The 12,950-nt window shown below is 41.0% G+C and overlaps 1 long non-coding RNA gene across 1 annotated transcript; it reads right to left on the bottom strand.

Moving 5' to 3' along the window:
• Positions 1–6,634: 6,634 nt before the first annotated feature.
• Positions 6,635–11,874, bottom strand: LOC120829258 (uncharacterized). The gene is made up of 2 exons (XR_005713643.2): positions 10,862–11,874; positions 6,635–7,013 (listed from the first exon to the last, which is right to left on the bottom strand). It is a non-coding gene; the product is annotated as an uncharacterized LOC120829258 (long non-coding RNA).
• Between the last annotated feature and the right edge of the window lie 1,076 nt (positions 11,875–12,950).

Raw genomic sequence — 12,950 nt, 5'->3', positions numbered from 1 at the left:
CTAATGAAATTTGTTGCCAACGCTTTTAATAATCAATTTTATCGATTCGTTGTTGCAGCCCTAGATAATATATAAGAGAAGCGTAAGACTTTTTTAATGCTGTCTTATTCTTTAATTTATCCTTACTTTGTGTTTATTGTATTATTTCAGAATGGCGTTACATGCTCTCCTGTGGACGAAGCCCCCCACCCCTTTTTTCCGACCCCCACCGATCCACCTGTGTGTCGTGGGGGTGGTGGAGCAGAGCAAGGTGGTGGCCTCGGACTTTGATCCCGCAGGTGCAAGGCCAGTTACCACCAAAAAAAATATTCTGGTCGCAGTCTCAGATGGGGAGTCTGTTGCAAAACTGGCTTCCTACGAAGAGTTCGGGGGGAAATTTAAAGAGGGTGGGAATTATTTTATAAAGGGGCAATCCCTGAGAGGGAACTCTCCACCGTATATCATAGTGATTAACAAGGACACTATGTTCTTTAGAAGTGCGCCTATAACACTAACTCATCCGTCCACTCTCACCACTGACGCCCCTCAGCACCTGCAGGAACGCCAACGGGTTTCTGACCGTGGAGGGAGAAGTGATCGAAGTAAGTGAAGTTTACATTACATCAAATTGTAGGAATTTGTGAATAATGGTATAAAATGTGAATTAACCCACAAATCCATCTTCTCCAGCTGTCCACAATCAAACAGATTGAAGAAAGGGAGGTCTTTCCGCTGTGCAACGTTACTCGGCAGCAGGTAAGCGACACAAAGAGAGAGAGGGGGGAGAGAAACAGAGACAGACAGAGAGAGACAATGAGAGACCCACACAGAGTGACAGAGAAACTGAGTTGAAATCCAATGTGACTTCACAGGGGGAAACCCGGGTGCCGTTTGTGTCTCTGGAGGGAAGCCGCAGTTAAAGTGAAGCTTCAGATTGGGACACATATCAAAGTGTCCCATCTGAAAGCCTTCACCTCAAACTACGGATTTCAACTGCAATCCACAACATTTTCAACAGTCGAGGTAGGCCTACTTGGTTGTTGCTGTCGGATATCTTATACATATTTTAAATTATCCAACAAGTCATTTTTTTGACACATTTTGATATGATCACATCTTCATTCAGTACACAAGGTCTGCTGGAGCGATGTCGTAAATGTATTCAATTTAAACAGTTTTTAGGTGGAAATTAAAAAACAAATATGGTCAATGGAGCAAATTTAAAATGAATAGGCAATGCCTACAGTGGATTCATTGAAAAGGAGTACAATCGATGTTTAGGTAGCTGGTGCCAGAAGAATAAACCTGTATGTGTTTCTCTCAACAGGAGCTCCACTTAGAGAACACGGTGGGTGTGCTCGGGGTGATGGATGTAGCGGGCGAGCCAGGCACCCTGAATACGCTCCTGGACAACGGACGCATGGTCCTTATTGCCGAGGTCCTGTGGAAGACGGTGGAGGATCACCTTGTTGACCCTCCACTACAAGTACAAATTACACTGAGTGGAAACACAGTGTCAACCATAAAGATCAGTTCATAAATATTTTGATGTTTAACGTTCCAGGAGGTATTGTTGATAATGTCTTAGTTATTTAGTCTTTTTTTTTTATTGTATTGGTATTCCCCTTTGTATTTAATTGTTTACATTTCTATTAATTGTTCTTTATACCATTAAATTTATAATATTTAAAGTAAAACTCAACTTTTGCATTTGTTTATTTGAACAGGCATTCATATTGCATACATTTTTATACAATCACATCTTCAAAATACTGGGGACGGGAGAAGGACATTTTTTGAGGGGGGCTGGGGGAAAGAAAAGGGTTAGAAAGGGGGGGGTTGAGGAATGGAGAAGGCATCTCTTCTGGGGGGGAGGCAGAGTTGAGAAGGAGGGGGCAGAGGGGGGTGAAAAAGCTGAGATTAATGGATAGTGCCTCATCACAAACATTACATTAAAAATTCCCTCCATGGGGCTTTTGTTTTGAAATTATTGGATTGGGTGGGGTGGGGGGGTGAGGAAGGGAGAGGTGGTGAGGAAGAGATAGAGGGAGAGAGAGGAGGAGAAATAGACAGTCTAGACTGACTGAGTGAGTGATTAACAGTGAGAAGAAGTCAGGGTGGAGGGGGGGCTAGTATCTTTATCATAATGGTCTGTTGAAAAAGCATAGCTGCGTCATGTGACTCCACTAATCAGGTAATAGGAGAGATACTGCAGCGTGTGCGCGAGTAACCACGGCAACGGTGCACCTGGGCTCATTAACGAGCTGCTGCAAAGGGCAGGGACAGGACAGCAAGTTACACAGAATCCACACCTCAAACAAATGACATTCAGCGCAAAACTATAACAGCTATCTAAAAAATACGACGTTTTTACGAGACCCAAGACTCTACCGAACGCATGGATGCGTTTTTTATGTCTGTCCGGTAATAAATACGGCTCCTGTCGCAGTTTACAACGTGTACCTTCTGGATTTTTTGAGAAATATGTCGGCAGATTTGTATTGGAGCCTATGGGGCTTTTGGCAGAGGTTGTGTCACTTTAGCACTCTGGAAGCCAAAACTGAAGAACTCTGGGATTCCATGAACACATTAATCCAATCAGCACAACCATGCCATCATTAATCCAAAGAAATTAAGCCTCAAAAGTGTATACTTTGGTTCTGAGGACTGAAGTTCCATATTTTTTTAACCAGATTCTGACGCTGCCCCACACTCTAGCCCTCGAGGTCTCCCTCTAAGAAACGCAATACACACTCATGTAAAACTCAGAGACGGAGCGAAGAACTAGTGAAACATAATCAGTGATTATGAAAAAAGTAGAATTGATATCAACAAGCAGTTTTTTTATAGTTTCAATAGTTGAGACTTGTGTCAACATTTGAAAATGGTGTCTGTAGCTGAAAGATTGGCGAAGCTGAAAAATCTGAAAGTTGAAGAAGTTTAAGAGGATTTGAACACGATCTCCATAGGAAAACCATTAGAAGAAATATTCATGATTATTGATTTATATAAATTCAAGCTTAAGAGCTAGAAAGCTGAAAAGTCATAGTCCCCCTCCCGGGAAAGAGCTGAATAAAAAAAAAAAAAAGCTGAAAGCTGAACTGAATTTTTAAAAATAGTTGAAAATACAGAAAGTTGAAGGGAATTCATTTATGAATACATTTGCTGAAATTACAGATATTAGAAAAGCTGAAATGAATTTGATAAATTGCCAGAAATAAAGATGTACCAGCAAGCCGAAAAACTGAAATGAATTTTTAAAAAATGCTCATGATATAGAAATGACAAAGTACCAGCAAGCTCAAAGATGAAATTGTTAAATTGCTGAAAATATTGAAATTGCCAATGGCTTTGCTGAAAAAGTGTTCATTCCAAAAAGTCAAGACCAGCACACCAGGAAAACATCATATGAGCATTCAGGGAGTAATATTAGCAGTATTAGTATCAAGGGCTGCAGTAGTAGCAGTCGTAGTAGCATCATTTGTATATCAATAGTAACTGTAGCAGCAGCAGGTGTAGTCGTAAAAATCAGTAGTAGTCTCAGTGTTCTATCGAGTATAAAGCAGACAGTGATCTCATGACAAACATTTTATTTATTTTAAATACAATTTTGTGAATCAACGATTCAAAAATAATTAAAACAGTAATTAGTATTAGCATGTCAAGACTAACACACAGAACAGCCTAATATATTGCACATGCAAAAATATAGATCACTCGATTTTATTGAGGAAAAACCATAGCAATTATAAAAATGTCAATAAAGAGTCTCTGTACACATGGAAAAAAACTGGCAAAGTAAAAACGGTTCTCTTTGTATATGTCAGGGGTTGCGGGAGGGTAGGACTCAGGAGTTCAAAAACAAAAGGGACTTTAATTGTCAAAAAGGTTAAAGCAAAAAGCCAAGGGGCAAAAACACACAGGAACCAGGGGAAAAACGGGAGACAGGAACTATGAAGATCCACGACGAAAGACAAGGACATGCGTGGCAAAAGACAATGACGCGACAAATGACACATATGGCTTAAATACACTAGGGAGGTGCAGGTGATTGGACACAGGTGGAAACTATTAGACGATCACAGGGGATGACAAGACAAGGCAGAAAGTGAAGTTACCCGGGGACACGAGTGGCAGAAAACTACAAAATATAACATGAAGTGAACCACACCGTGACAGTATATTTAATTGTTCAAGTAAGGATGACTTATTAATCTGAAATAAGTTAGTTAAATTGATTCATCATAATTGAAGTGCTCTCAAGTGAATTAAAAACAGAGAATTGGAAATTGTTAGGGATTTAAGCCAGAAGTGCACCCCTAGTCAGGAAATTATAGTACGTGTAATAATGTTTAGTGTTAGATGTTGTTGGATTAGTTATTACATTAACATGTTGGATGAAGTGAATGCAATTTCAATCAAACACAATACATAGTCATTTAAATCATATAAACAAAAGGAAAGCATCCCACCGCTGCCACCGATGTAGCCGAGTGGTTCGGGTGCGCCTATACTTTGTGTCGATAACAAAAAAAACAACCCGGAGCTCCAGTTCTGCGCCGAACCGGCCGCAACTTTATTTTTATCACCTTTTCACAACAAAAGACCCCACACCGGAACACCTGTGCAACAATAGCTTACAGTGGCATAACATTAGATAGGTGGCTCAGACACCTCATTTTGGTCTTTCGGTCTCACGCCACACATTCAATTTCTCACGGTAAAAAAAAAAACGGGGACCGAGTTCCGATTCAACCTCCCCCCGTTGACTGTATCGTCCGCCCGGTCGGCCGTAGCGTCACCCCCGACAAAATGTCACTCGAAGGTTTTTTTGAAAAGTTTAGAGCTCTGATTTACTCAACGTGGGTTGTGAGTTAAGGTGGCCAGCCGAACGTATAGCATAGGTGTATAAATAGAGCCAGATATACTAAACTGTATAGCGGTTTGATAATGATCTAATGATTAAATATGCCTATTTTCACAGAGAAAACACCCTACTCATCTGGTGAGATATAAGACCCTTACTTCAAACGCCCTGAAAAGAAAGCCAGGAGCACCAGATGAAGGTCACCCACCCAAACAAGCTAAGTTATGGGAGACCAGAAGAGTGTCCCAGGCCAGTGTTGATAAAGAAGTCCTTCATTTTATCATACAAGGCCTGCACCCACCTAATGTGGTTGAGCAACAGGGTTTCATAGATCTTGTACAACATCTCCAGCCCAATATTAATGTGATGTCACGCAACACTGTTGTAAACCGAGTTGAGAGTTTCCCTGGAAATGAAAAACAATCTGAAAACTGCTCCAGCTGAACTTAAAGTTAATTGCCACTACAACTGATTGCTGGACAGCGTACAGGCGTGGATTCATAGGCGTCACAGCACATTGGATAGACCCCCAGACTATAAAGAGATGTTCTGCTGCCCTAGCCTGCTTACAGCTTAAAGGGTCACATTATTTTTCTGCCCTTGACAGTGCTCCGAATGATAACCACACTGAGTTTAACATCCGTGAAAAGATTACCCGCACCACAACTGATAATGGCTCGAATTTCTTAAAAGCTAGTAGATGATGATGATGATGGTGATAAAAATGATAAAGAAGACCAGGATAGCACTGAGAGCGTGGAGTTTGTTGAAGCTGGAGCCATATTGGATGAAGACGACTGCCTGGAATATCAGCTTCCAAAACACCATCGTTGCGCTTGCCACCTTCTCAACTTGGTGTCAACAGTTGATGTCGAGGAGGCAAATGTGAGCACAGTCTACAAGCGGGTCTCACGCTCAACGTTTTCAAAGTGCTGGAGTCTTTGGAACAAAAGCTCAAAACCCACCACAGCAGCTAATATCATTGAAGAGATTTGCAAACTTCAGCTCTTGAGGCCAAATGCAACAAGGTGGAACTCACTCTTCGTAGCAGTGGAGAGGATTGTGAGAATTGCAAGGGAACAAGGAGAAGGGGCCATTGCAGCGGTTTGCAGTGCACTAAAGATACCCATGTATGTACCTGCCCCTTTTCATTTTTAAAGCTGAACTATATATTTTTTCACTTTTTCACTTTGAATTGAAAAGCTATAAAACAGTATATTTACTAACCCTCTGCACAGATTATTAGCATTTTATAATTGGTTTGTTATTGAATTGAAGGTGTAAATATGAAATGTTTTAGTTTTTTATTTGTTGTTTTAACAGGTTCACTCCTGCCGAGCAGAATATGCAAAGACTATGAGACCAGTTGCAAAGGCCCTTGATGTTCTTCAGGGAGAGACAAATGTGCAAATGGGGTGGTTGGTTCCTACAATAACACTACTCAAGGTTAAGCTTCAGCAGTTCTGCATTTCCTCCAAGTTCTGTGGGCCTTTGATTGATGCACTTCTAGGGGGGGCACGTATTGGTTCCAAGAACTTTGAAAATCAGCTTCTTTTGAGGCTAAACAGAAGGTTCTGGTAATTGTTTAGGGTATGCCATTGTACTCTTTCTGTCCTACACAAACACAAAATACTGACGTACACTCACTCTCACACCCCCTGACCGAAAATGCTCCTGTGACACAAATGGTGTTGGTAGTGTAATAGTTTATGTCCAGTTTTACTGCCCAGTGTAAGGGGTGCAGACAAGTGTGTGGATTCAATTGCACGACTCGGAGACACAAGAACGTGCAGTTAACCAACTTTACTGTTGGATGGCAGTACAAACACGGGTGTAAGAACCCGACAGGAGGCAGGCAGGTGCAAAGTTCGTAAACGTTCCGGTCCAAGGTCGGTACACGGGCAGGCAGTCGATCACCAGGCAAGGTATCCGGCAGGGAAAAGGCAGAGACGTAACTCGTTAACCAGGCAGGGGTCGGTAACAGGGAGGCTATCAGGAGTAAATGCTGGAACGCTAGGAACATGGTGTATCAAAGACGAACTGGCACCAGAGGACAGGAACCCACAGACTAAATACACCGGGTGATGAGGGCCAGGTGCAAACAATCAGGGAGGAGCTGACAATCACCCAGGTGGAACCCACACACATGAGGGAGGGAGTGAGGAGTCTGAAACGAGAGTTGAGTAAACAATAACAACACATAACCGAAGAATTATAAATAGCCCGCCAACTTAACTTAATACTCAGGGCTGGACATAACACCCAGTTTTTGAAGGAAATTATGGACAAGCATACTTCTCACTCACACTCCCTCTCTTTCTTTCTTTCTCTCTCTTACTCACACACACTGATATTCTTCGCAGTCTACTTATCTCCTACACACACACTGACTAGCACACTACTTAGTAATGTCCTGGTAGTTTTGCAGGCCAGGGTATGTCTTGAATATTACTATCTGTTTGGAGGTCTATTTAAATTCCAATAAAGTTTGAGAAAAACATGTTTGTGGACAGCATGATTATATTTTTGCATGACATTTTTTACCATGTCTTGGGATCCTTGCAACACTAATCAGGTTTTAATTAAGCTTCTATGTCTTACAGCCGTGTCAAGTATATGAGGTTCAACTAGTTTAGCTTTAAATGTTTTTTTTATTAAGGTTACTTTTTACTTTTATACTTTAAGTAGATTTTAGAGCCTGTACTTTTTTACTTTTACTTGAGTAAAGAGGTTAAGTTGATACTTCAACTTTTACCGGACTCTTTTTAACCCTCCTATTACCTTCAAATTTACTTAAATCTTTTACCCATGGGGTCAATTTGACCCCAACAACTTAAACCTTCAGAAAATTATTAGAGTTAATATTGTTTCCCAAGTTTGAGTGTCAGGTACTTTGTTTGTTGACTACCTAAATAGCCCTTTAAATAAATGAAAATACCCCCCCCCCCCCCTCGATACATCCAGAATATTCGCGACTATGGCGAAATATGCAGAGCACCATTAAAATCTCACTGATTGACCTAAAATTGGAAAGAGATATATTTTTGGTGTTTTAATGGCTTTATATTATGTCTAAGTACATGTTTATATCTATATTATTTGGAATGAAAAACAATTTCTGTTATCAAGAATAGTAACATGGATTATGTTCGGGGTCAACTTGACCCCAGGAAAAACAAACACAATTTCAGAAATTTAGAAGGATTTTATTTGTAAAACAGAATATCATCATCAGAACATCACTAAGGAACACATAACAGGTATTTATTTCCACAAATATTAAAGTACATTTGAGATTGGTCTATGCTACACTAAGTGCTATGTATGCAAATATTTTGCATGAGATAGTGAAAAAAACAAGTCACTAAAATTAGTTTGACAGAATATGAACAGCATATTATCTTTCCTTCAGGCCACCAGAAGGTACATTCCACCCTTTGGTCTGCACTACTGTACACATGATGTGCAGAGAGTGCACGTATGTTCCTTGCAGATGTATTTCTTGCATTTCACACAGGTGTTGCTGGTCTTGGAGTCCTTTCTGTTTGGACAGACCTGGCACCTACCACGTTTCCTGCCTGTAGTTTGAACCACTGGAGGAGCTGCACAGTGTGCCTCTGTATCGATGTCCTTCACAACAGTTGCAGCAGCAGTTGATGCTCTTGGAAGGCACTGTCTTCTCTCGATATGAGATTTCACCAACGCGTAACCCAGCTTCTCCAGGAAAATCCTCCTTCGAGTCAGTGTTCCGCTGTTCCAATCCTTGTTTATCTCACTCCATATTACAAAGGCATTGTAGGCGCTCACATCAATGCTGTTGAAGAAAATTACAAGGGGCCAACGGGCAGTCATGCGTCGGCAGCTGTATGTGGCTGTGACCTTGTCCAGGTTATCTACCCCTCCCTTTGTCTTGTTGTAGTCCAAGACCATATGTGGTTTTCTGTCTTCTCTGGTGCTCAGGACAGCATCTTTGTGCATGGTGCTCATCAGCAGGACATTTTTCCATTTCTTGGGGCAATAGGAGACGACAGTGGCTCTGTCAGTGAAGGCAAACATTGAAGATGTTACCGCCCTGTTCTTCATCACAAGCAGCTCAGTGGGAAGCTCCGGCTTGTTTTTTCTCACTGTCCCCAACATGGTAACCTTCCTTTTCAGCAGTTCTTCACACAGCGCATACGATGTGAAAAAATTATCACATGTAATGTTATGTCCTTCAGCCATGTCAAGTACCACCCTCATGCCCTGATTACATTACAGATCTTATTACAGTGCAACAACTAGTTTGACCAGATGATTCAGTTTTCTTTACATTGACGATTACATAATCCCAGACCAACAACAATGTGGTATTGTTAAAAAAAAGTACATGATTCTCAGTAGATTTTGGTCTTACCTGACATGACAACCCCTGTTGGTGTAAGAATACGTGTTCAAGAATTGGAGCCTGGTCGGGGTTATCAAAAATTCAGCCAAACAACTTTTTTGTTTTTTGCTTTTGTTTTTGCTTGTTTGGTTTTTCCACCTATAGTTTCCACCTGTGTGTTCCGCCTCCGGCCCCACCCCTCTCCCACGTGCCCAGCTGTGGCTCATTCCGGGGATCACTGGTGACGAGCATGGAGGCTCCTGCTTTCAGAGGCTCGTCGTCAGTCCGTTGATACTGAGATACAGCAGCTAAACCAGTTTATTCATGTTTTGGTGTCAGACCCACGGAGTACCACAGAGTGCACGTAACCTGCTTTTGAGTTGGACTGTGAGTATGGTGTCGGGCCTCGGGTTTCCACACCAGACCCTGCTTGAGCCACCCCAGACTGCCAGACGTCGGTGGAGTTTCCCTCCCGACTCCAGTTGAGCCAGAGGAGCGCTTTCTGTTTCTCGTATTCCCCTTGTTTGTTTTTTGTGACAAATAAAGTCATTTTGGCTGAAAATCCAAGGCTGCTGTGCGTGTGCTTTTGGGTCCACCAAATACACCCCACCCCCCTAACAAAATGTTCATTTTCTCTATAAATTCATTGATGTCCTGGATGGTATCCTAATAATAGTGTAGTAGCCTACATAGGATAACAATGAAATGAATATACAGCATATAATGAATATATAAATAAAATGAGGCGGGTGACCAATAGCGACAAATCTGCTAACTAATCACGAGTGATTGAAAGTTGTGGTTTCATCCAATCATGAACAAGGAAACTCAAGCCTGGTCTGCCCAGGTGTGGTTTTGCTGCCAATCACGAGTGATTATACTTGTTAGTAAGTTGTGGTTTTATCCAATAAGGAGTAAGGATATTCAAGCCCGCTCCGCTCGGCCACCCGCGGTTTTGCTGCATTCATATGCTAATTAGGGCCATTCGCACCTCCGCCAGCTCTCTGCCTGCGTCATGGTTCGTTTCCGACAATTTGTGGCACAGACAAACGCGACGTGCGCGGGTTGCAAATTGTCGGAAACAGTCGGAAATTAGGGAGATTTCCGGGCGTTTACGGGGACCAAAATCTCACTTTTCATGCAATGAAAGTGGCATGTTTTGGCCAGCAGTCTCAGTTCAGTGACATAATTGTCTATATTTTCACTGGCGCCCTGATTTCTCGTGAAGAAACAATAGCGTTCGACAATCTCTTTCACGCTGCGGTTGCAATGATCATCAAACTTTGTGATGATGTCCTCTATCTTCCATGCATCCCTAGCTGTGTCGCCCATCAGGGTATCCAAAAGTTCTCTGCCACTCTCGCCGACAAGATAGCTGAACAGTTTTACCTTCTGTTTATCGTCAGCTTCAGCCATTGTCAGATCCACATACAGGACAAACTCATCCCTCCACAACGTCTGTGGCGGCTTAAGTCCCTCCATGGAATCACACGGCACACAGCAGTCGCACGCTAGCGGCTCAACCTAGCAGCGGTTAACTCTCTTCAGACCGGAGAAAACTAGTACGCACTCAGACCGAGTCCTCTTCCGCTGCCACACTGTTATAACGCGGTACTTAATCATAAACACGAGCACACTCTTCCAGGTCTCACCTCACTGGGTTGTAAACTTTAATAAACTTCCACGTCGCGTGTACGGTCCATCTTGCTCGGTTCGGTTACAAGACAGTGTTTCTCCAATAACAGTCCGTGTGACTCACGGAACTAAACAATGGTTCCTACCTATAGTTCCTATTGTTACAACCTCTACTGTAAGCTTAAAGATCATTGAAGGTTATTATTATTTAAAAGTTGTTCTTAAATGCATTTATTAATTAGGCTGGATTAGACACGGCTGGACCACACTGCATGTGTTTCTCACACAAGTAGTTTTCACACAGTGTTGTTGCTGCTGCCAGGACTTCTTTCTAATTGTTCTCTTATAATTAAACAGCATAATATATTATACATTCGTATTAACATTAAACTATTAATAAATAGAAAAAATAATCTAAAATTAAAGGCCGGTACTTTTTTCAAAGGTGTTGCATTTTCCTACACCATACTGAAAATATTTCAGAATAAAATATGTGTTTTAACAAATGATGGGATGCTTTTGACAAAAAAAATGTTAGCAGGCTTTTATTATTATGTTAAAAGTTGAGTTAAGTACTTGGTTCCTGCCTGTGAAATATCTCCAGATATAGACATTAAAACAGTAAGAGGCTAGTATTACATCAATACACTGTCACAGGATTGTTTTGACAGTCCATGTCACTTCCACAATCACGGTCGGTCTTGGGCATCAGTGTTTCGCTTCAACTTTACTATGTGTTTTGACTCATGTGGGAACTTAATGTCAGTTAAGAGGTCAGTTATGTGGCCTGTTATCAATTTCAGGTACAATATTACGATACTTACCAACCACAGAGGAGATGAACGATGTTCTTCTAGGAGAGGAAACAATAAGATAAACGTGTAGTTTATCGTTGCAGCGTTTAAAAAAAAAGTAATTACAGAAGTAGATTACTGCAGTTAAATATTGCTGATATAACATGACAACCCAGATTAAAGTCAATCTCAGTCATACATAAAATAAATATGTATACAATAAAGAAATAAAAATAAATAAAGACATAAAAAACAGACATGCCTTAGACAAGCACCCACATGACATAAATTAGCTTGTTCTTACTCAAGTCAATGGTTAGCCTTAGCCAGCGCCTAGCAGGCTACTAGAGCTTTTTATGCTGATGTTGGATTATTAATAAATATATTATATTTATATATAAATAATAAAATATGCATTTTAACATTTCTCAGCTTGATTTAAGTTAGTTGAGTTAATGAAAACAATGATTTGGTTTTAGAGGTTTCATAAATGCATTGAAATTGGTTGGTCCCTCATTTAAAATTCCGACATGAATGGAAGTGTGGAATATTCTGGACGAAATATACAACTAGTTACGAATGGATAACTAGTAACTTAGCTATCTAAGTAGTGAGCTAAAACACAAAGTAATTTGCCCGTCATAATTAATTTGTTAATTGGCATTACTAAACCCAACATTAACAGCGTTTCAAAAATGCATTGAAATTTGCTAACGTTGGCTAACCGTACAGACGGGTAACGTTGGCTAACCGCACAGAAATCTAACAGGGATTGAGTTCCTCATAACTGCAATAGCATTATGCTAACGGGATTAAGCTAACGCGAAAGCTTGACTGACACTAAAACTAAGACATGGTAACTGACAAATGTGTTAGCTAGCGACCTAATTAGCTGATTAATCCCTTTATAACCATACAACACACTTTTACAGAGAAAAGGGGAAGTCCACGTTAGCTGCTATGCTAGTGATAGTCACGGGTTCGTGCTTATGCCATACAGGGGGGATTTTTTACTTTTCTCTTTTTATGTTTATGTTTGGCATGAGTTACAGAAACATTATGATGCCATTTTAAAATGCTAAAACTTAATCTAAACCATCCAAATAATGAGCCGTGAGCAGAGGTGCTCAACGCTACTTACTAGAGAAGACTTCAGGACAAATTAGCGAGCTGCGATGTTGCGTTCAGGGGCACTCAGAAATTATGCTTTTGAACGCCAGATAAAAACATGAACCCCGTTCTATGCGTACAGTACCACGCCAAACATAAAACTTAAAGAGCATTCCTATCATCATCTAGATACTTTACTAAA

This window comes from Gasterosteus aculeatus, chromosome 2 (genome assembly GCF_964276395.1).
Source record: "Gasterosteus aculeatus chromosome 2, fGasAcu3.hap1.1, whole genome shotgun sequence".
Taxonomy (NCBI): Eukaryota; Metazoa; Chordata; class Actinopteri; order Perciformes; family Gasterosteidae; genus Gasterosteus; species Gasterosteus aculeatus.
The sequence above is the reverse complement of the archived record's forward strand: the minus strand, read 5'-3'. Positions and strand labels throughout refer to the sequence as shown.